This window comes from Schistocerca serialis, chromosome 4 (genome assembly GCF_023864345.2).
Source record: "Schistocerca serialis cubense isolate TAMUIC-IGC-003099 chromosome 4, iqSchSeri2.2, whole genome shotgun sequence".
Classification (NCBI taxonomy): Eukaryota; Metazoa; Arthropoda; class Insecta; order Orthoptera; family Acrididae; genus Schistocerca; species Schistocerca serialis.
The window spans coordinates 189,459,251-189,466,756 of NC_064641.1; the positions used below are offsets into that span (position 1 = coordinate 189,459,251).

The window sequence follows — 7,506 nt, forward strand, 5'->3', positions numbered from 1 at the left end:
GTTTACTGTCCACTTATGGAAGAATGCACGCATCCGTGCAAAGCTCTTGGCAAAGGCCTTCAATGCGCGAAGCAGTACAGTTCGGTGTATAACAACATTCTACGACTTTATTTTGTTGGCTATGCATACAGTCCGAGCACTATTTTGTATACGCTTGTTTTATTCCTGTGTACCAGCATGCACAGCTTTTATTAACAAAAGCAAGAACGAGATGGCCACAGTGAGCGAGCAAACATGATGGTGGAAGAATTATACCACGAGGTTCGTATGTGTTGACAAAGCCGTTATCAGCACAGTACAGTCCGTAGAGCAACCCGTAGTCCAATCCAGGAGCAGGCAGGCAGGTTCCAACAGCGTGTGACGAGGGAGAAGTATACACCCTTCACTCGGCGAAAGCTGTGACAGGAGCTTCCGGCCGATGCTCTCAAAAGCCTCTAGGTGGCGGTACCAGGTGATACAGAGACTATATAGGGAGAGAGTGGCCAACCGGACGATACGGCGGCCATTTTTCTGCCAAGCTGCGAGCGGGACTTTTGAATGGCCAGTAGTGGAGTAGTGGAGTACACACTCACCGAATCAAAAGCACAAGACAATATGGCGAAATCATTTGTTAAATGCCTTTCTTTACAGGTATAATATACTCGTAGTAGCCGACTACGTACAATGGCTGTAAAAATTATTCGTTACTTGCATTTATCTCCTTTAAAGTTTGTTTATTAGACATATTGCAATGAAAGTAACGTAAATAAAAAAATATAGTGTGTAGCATTTGTTTTGTATCGGAAAAACATAACGCTAAAGATTTAACGTACCTGTCTTACGTCAGATGAAAGAAAGTCGTGAGCAGTTGTTTACTTGTGACATGCAAAAAGTGTGAGACGTATTAGTACTTCTTGTCACGTCTTCGAACTTTTTGCATGTCACAAGTAAACAACTGCTTACGACTTTGTTCCATATATATATATATTATTATTATTATTATTATTATTATTAGCGAATGTCCCCATGGGAGAACGATAAGCAGGTGATTAACATTTCTTAATGTTCTTCTTATTTCCCCAGTATTTCTTCATTGCCTCCCCAAAGGCCTTCTTCCTTTCTTCGGTCCACTTTGGTCGGAAAGGTTTAGATTCCGTCTCTGGAGTAAACTTCCACTTGTCGATTTTTCTTCTGAATGTATCCCGGTCTGATGTGTTTGTTATGTCAATTTTTGCCTTTTTCAAATCCTTCTTAACTTCAGTTACCCAGGGTATTGTTGCCTTAAGTGATGTCATATAGTCCAATAGACGTTTAGTTAACCTGTTTCCAGGTAATCTGTCTATATGTCCATAAAACTTCATCCGCCTCTTCCTGATATCTGCCTCGATGTTTGATATTTTTTCGGTTGTCTCGGTAGTCTGCAGCCTGTATCCATCTTGTGTGTATCGTGGTCCTAGGATTTTTCTAATAATTTTTCTCTCTACTTTCTTAATTTCGTGTAAATCTAATTTTCTATTCAGGGAGAGTGTTTCACTTGCATATGTGACTGTTGGTTTGATGACTGTGTTGTAGTGTCTAATTTTAGTGCCTTTTGATAGACATTTCTTGTTATATATATTTTGAATAAGTCCGAATACTTTCTTGATTTTCTGTAATCGGTTTTTTTGTGCTATTTTCTCAAGTCCTGTTGGTTCAATAACTTCACCGAGATACTTAAAGTGCTTGACTCTAGTTATTTCACCATACTTTGTTTTTAGTTTCGAAATATCTAATTTTGAGCAGATGAATTCTGTCTTCTCAAAGGAGATTTGCAGGCCAACCTTCTCAGCACATTCTTTAAGTGTCTCAATTTGTTTTACTGCTGTTTCTTCACTGTCAGTTATAATTGCCAAGTCATCTGCAAACGCTAAATAAGGGATGTTCAATTTTCCTTTACCTCTTCCTAGTTCAATTGGCTTCCAAAAGCTTTGTTTCCTTAGTGTTACTTCCCACTCTTTCATAATATATATATACTGAATACCTCTCGTAGATAACAAACGAAAGATTACAAAAATTAGGTAATGTTAAATGTAGGCTACTGTAATAACGACCAAATATAACAAGAAAACTAACGTATCCCTTCTACCCCACACTAAGTAGGCCTATTAAAACCTATCTTCAAGAGTACCTACCATTATTTACTACGAATAATGTTTCAGCAACCACGACAACTGCGGAAAACGTGCTTACAACTTGCCTGGGTCAACAGTCAGGCAATAATACTGAAATCAAAATAATGCCTGGTGTTCTGATTCGGAACGAAATAAAGTTTGACGCTATAAAGTCGAATAAGCATGGCACAACAATTACAGGAACTTTCCGTTTCCAGCAAGGACTGTCAGATATTGGCTTCCGAAAAGCTTGTGATGCTGCCAGTACGCACGAACTGTTAAGGAAATAAGAGCTTAATAAACGATATACAACTAAATCGAACATGCATGCACAACGCATAACGAGTCTCTCAATAATTCAAATACATTTTAATCGTTTCCAAAAGTCCTCTGAACTTCAATTCAGCTCAAAAGCACGGCAAACATAGGAAGCGCGAGAGACGTTTGGCAGAAAAATGGCGTCTTAGCTAATCAACCAATCACGGGCAACTTCACCTATGGCCACTCTCTCTGTATACAGGCTCTCTACCAGGTGATTCCCGGAGGCGCCGCTTATACTGAGCCGCCGTGCCCCGCAACCTCTCTGACTCGACAACGCTGATATCAGTGTCATTATCTGGATGTGACACAAAACGCAACTAACAGAAAGAGAAGTTGTTGAAGAAAGGGAGGCAGATTAGGATTCAACAACGAGGTCATGAGATTGTTATTAAGGAGGATTTTGGAACGTATCCTATGCTCAAACATCATGAATCACCTCGAAGGAAATGCTTTATTGACTGGTATCCAACACGGATTCGGAAAATATCGTTATTGTGAGACACAATAGCTCTTTAGTCTCACGCAGTAATGAGTGCTATCGACAGGGAACGTCAAACTGATCGCATATTTTTAGATTTCCGGAAGGCTTTTGATACCATTCCTCACAAGCGACTTCAAATTAAGTTGTGTGCCTAAGGAGTATCGTCTTAGTTGTGTGATTCGATTCGTAGTTTCCTGTCAGAAAGGTCACAGTTCGTAATAACTGACGGAAAGTCACTCAGTGAAACATAAGTAATATCTGGCGTTCCCCAAGTAAGTGTTATAGGCCTTGAGTTGTTCCTGATCTACATTAACGATTTAGGAGGCTATCGGAGCCGCCATCCTCGATTGTTTGCAGATGATGATGTCATTTACCGTCATGTAAAGGCATCAGATGATCGAAAAGAATTGCAAAATGATTTAGACGAGATATCTGTATAGCGCAAAAGGTGGCAGTTGACTCTAAATCATGAAAAACGTTAAGTTGCTGATGTCGTGGGAGGAGAGCAAACAGCAAGGTCATCGGTCGCATCGGATTAGGGAAAGGATGGGGAAGGAAGTCGGCCGTGCCATTTCAAAGGAACCATCACGGCATTTGCCTGAAGCGATTTAGAGAAATCACGGAGAACCTAAATCAGGATGGCCGGACGCGGGACTGAATCGTCGTCCTCCCGAATGCGAGTCCAGTGTACTAACCACTGCGCCACCTCGCTCGGTAAACGTGAAGTCATCCACATGAGTACTAAAAGAAAACCGTGAAATTTAGGATACAGGATAAAACACACAAATCTAAAGGCTGTAAAATCGACTAAATACTTTTTGATTACAGTTACGAATAACTTAAATTCGAACGATCACATAGATAATGTTGTGAGGAAAGCAAGCCAAAGGCTGAGATTTATTGGCAGAACACTTAGAAAATGTCACAGGTCTATCAAAAAGACTGTTTACACTATGGTTGTCCGCCCTCTTCTGGAGTACTGCTATACGGTGTGGGATCCTCAAGACATAGGATTGAGGGAGGACATCGAAAAAGATCAAAGAAGGGCAGCTTGTTTTTTTAGTATAGCGAAGTAAGGGAGAGAGGGCCATGGATATGGTACACAAACTGGGCTGACAGTCATTGAACACAGGCGTTTTCACTGCGGCAGGAGCTTTCCATGAAATTTCAATTGCCAACTTCTCCCGAGAGCGTGAAAATGTATTGTTGGCGCCCACCTACATATGGAGAAATGATCATCATTATAAAATAAGAAAAATCAGAACTCGAACGGAAAGGTTTAAGTGTTCGTTTTTCCCGCGCGCTGTCCGAGAGTGGAAAGGTAGAGAAGTAGCTTAAAGCTGTTTCGATGAACACTCTGCCAGACACTTAATTGCGAATAGTAAAGTAATCGTGTAGGTAAAGATGTTGAAGGATGGGGAGTGAAATCGGCTATGCTATTTCAAAGGAATCATTTCGGCATTTGCCTGGAGCGGTTTAGGGAAATCGCGGATAACCTAAATTTGGATGGTCGGCTGCAGATTTGAACCGTCATCCTTCCGAACAGGAGTTATAGTTGTTGAGTATCTTGGCAAATTGTGTGATTTATGTCAACATTACGTCAGTGAGGCAGTCCATATTTAGATCTGTATGCATATCCAGTCTCTGAAAATACCTGTATACTGTGTAGCAGAGAGTATTTTTTATTGAGCCATATATTTATGTCACTGTACAGAAAAGTACAGAACTGTACAGATTTAGACGGAATACGGGCACCAGAGATGCAATAGGGCTCCTAAGAATCTTGGGAGAAAGGTTTATTGAAAAAGGAAGAGACATATATATGTGCTTCATCGATTTAGAAAAGGCATTTGACAATGTGGTTTGGGACAAGCTGGCGAGGGAAAAGAGAGTGGACTGGAAAACCAGAAGACTTATAAACTCATTATACCTTAATCAAAAAGTTTCAGTTAAAGTGAGAGGAGAAAGTACAAACTGGATCAGACTAGGGAAAAGAGTACGACAAGGATGCTGTTTATCACCTACTCTTTTCAACCTGTACTTGGAAAATATGATTGACTAATGCTCAATAGATGACGAAGGAGTAGAAATTGGAGGAAGAAGAGTAGGGTGCTTGAGATTTGCTGATGACATGGTCCTTCTAGCCACAGGGGAAAAAGAATTACAGGATTTGGTGGACACCATTGCAACTAACGGAAAAAAATATGGAATGAAAATTAACACAAATAAAACAAAAGTATTGGCAATAGGAGGAAATAAGGAAATAAAAATTGTGCTGAATGGAGAAACACTAGAACAGGTGCAAAATTTTAAGTATCTTGGAAGCAGGATAGACACCGACTGGAAGTGCATCACAGAAATTAAAACAAGGATAGCAATGGCAAAAGAGGCGTTTTATAAGAAAAGGAGAATCTTCTGCAGCGGTCTGGACAGAGAACTCAGAAAGAGACTCATAAAATGTCTTGTATGGAGTGTTCTTCTATATGGCGCTGAAACATGGACTATGAGGAAAAAAGACAGAGAAAGGCTGGAGGCTTTTGAGATCTGGACACGGCGGAAGATGGAAAGAATAAGTTGGATGGACAGAGTAAAAAATGAAGAAGTACTGAGAAGAGTGGGAGAGAAAAGACAGTTACTAGATGTAATAAAGAGAAGAAAAAGAAATTGGATTGGGCATATATTAAGAAAGAATGACGGACTGATAAAAACAGTTTTAGAAGGTTATGTAGAAGGGAAAAGGAAGCGAGGAAGGAAGAGATTCCAGATACTGGATGACATGATGGACGGTACAACATACAGCAGCCTTAAGAAGGAAGCAATGGATCGCAGAAAATGGAGAGGCAAAGGACCTGCTAATATAGTAGATAACTGATGATGATGACAGAACATTGTTAACCTAATTTGAAATCCTTGCTATCCATTGGAGCGAAAACAAGGGCGATATTCCTAGATCTCGATGTGACTAGAAAACAGTCTTTTGATATCTCTAAGTATATTTTCTAATAATGCTGTCTATAAATATCTGCCAGTTCCGATATTTATGCGTATGAGACACTTAGTGGCTAGTCAAACAAGTGTGTGACCATTTGTGCTGTCATTGCTTCTACTGGATACCAAACATTTGAACAGTTACGGATGTTTAAGAACACGTAACTGTTCATTCGTCATAAATAAAGAAAACTGCTACCAGTCACTTTTTGAAAATACTTGTATACTCCAAAAACCACTTTTCGAACTTTTCCAGGCTCATCTTCAGTTGGTGCACAGCAATAATCGTGTAACCTCCTGTGCACCATTTGAAGATGAGCCGGAAGAAGTTCGAAAACCGGTTTATGGAGTAAAGAAGTATTTCAGAAAAGTGGCTGGGGGTACAGAACAGTCCGTGCAGGGGTTTCGTAAGTAGTTTTTGCAGAAACCCATACGTTCTCCTCTCCAACCAGCTAATCTTTATATAAGTTACCTGAATATCTAGTGCCGACAATGGAACAGAGGTTCTGTTAATTCTTACAAACCAAGTAGCAATGTGCATTGTAGATCTGAATGACAAGCAGCAATGTCGTAAACAGAATTCTGCAATAAATGATGACTAACTGACAACCTCAGCTGCCGACAGGTGTTGTTGTTATACCTCGATGTGGACAGCTGAAAATGTGTGCCCCGACCGGGACTCGAACCCGGGATCTCCTGCTTACATGGCAGACGCTCTATCCATCTGAGCCACCGAGGACACAGATGAATAGCGCTACTGCAGGGACTTATCCATTGCACGCTTCCCGTGAGACTCACATTCCCAACTGTCCACAATTCCACATATGTATTGTACCTTATAGACATTTGCCCACCCACTCATTACTCGCGCACGCTTTGGCGATTCCCGTAAGAGTTTGGGCAACCTTTGCGCATTCGCACAGACGAAGGTCAGCTGTCCACATCGAGGTATAACAACAACACCTGTCGGCAGCTGAGGTTGTCAGTTAGTCATCATTTATTCCAGGGAAAAGCTGCACGGTCATCAACAGTAACTGTTCTTTCGAGAACAAGTTACTGTCTTCGTATATATAGAATTCTGCAAGTTGAAATGCATTTAACCATCAACGTCAATTCACTATCAAGGTCCTCAGACCACGAATCTGGCTTTGTGACACGGACAGATTTGCTGCTCGAAGATGCAATAGCCGACGGGGAAGGCGTCAAGCATGAAGGAATTTTCACGTAGTCCACAGCTGTTATTGCGCCTTTCATTACTACCACAGATCCCACGAAAATCCAAGTGAATGTCGCCCAAACCATAATACTGCTCCCTCCTGCATGTTTCTGGCAGCAGTTCGCCTCGACGACTGGAATCCAGGCATCATTATCGACATGTTGTAAAAAGAATCGTGATTCATCCGACCAGGGATCACGTTTCCTTTGATCCACGGTCGAATCTCGACGGCAGCATGTCGACACACGATGTCGTTCGGTAAATAGGCGAACACGTAAGAGTCGTCAACTGCGGAGCCCCATGTTTAACAATATGTGCTAAACGACGACTTCCGAAACAATGACGTCTGGACCAGCATAGCACGCTACAGT

At 41.2% G+C, this 7,506-nt stretch overlaps 1 non-coding gene across 1 annotated transcript; it reads right to left on the reverse strand.

The window, feature by feature from the left end:
• Positions 1 to 6,584: 6,584 nt before the first annotated feature.
• Trnat-ugu (transfer RNA threonine (anticodon UGU)) lies at positions 6,585 to 6,658 on the reverse strand. Its single transcript has one exon. It is a non-coding gene; the product is annotated as a tRNA-Thr (tRNA).
• Positions 6,659 to 7,506: the final 848 nt, after the last annotated feature.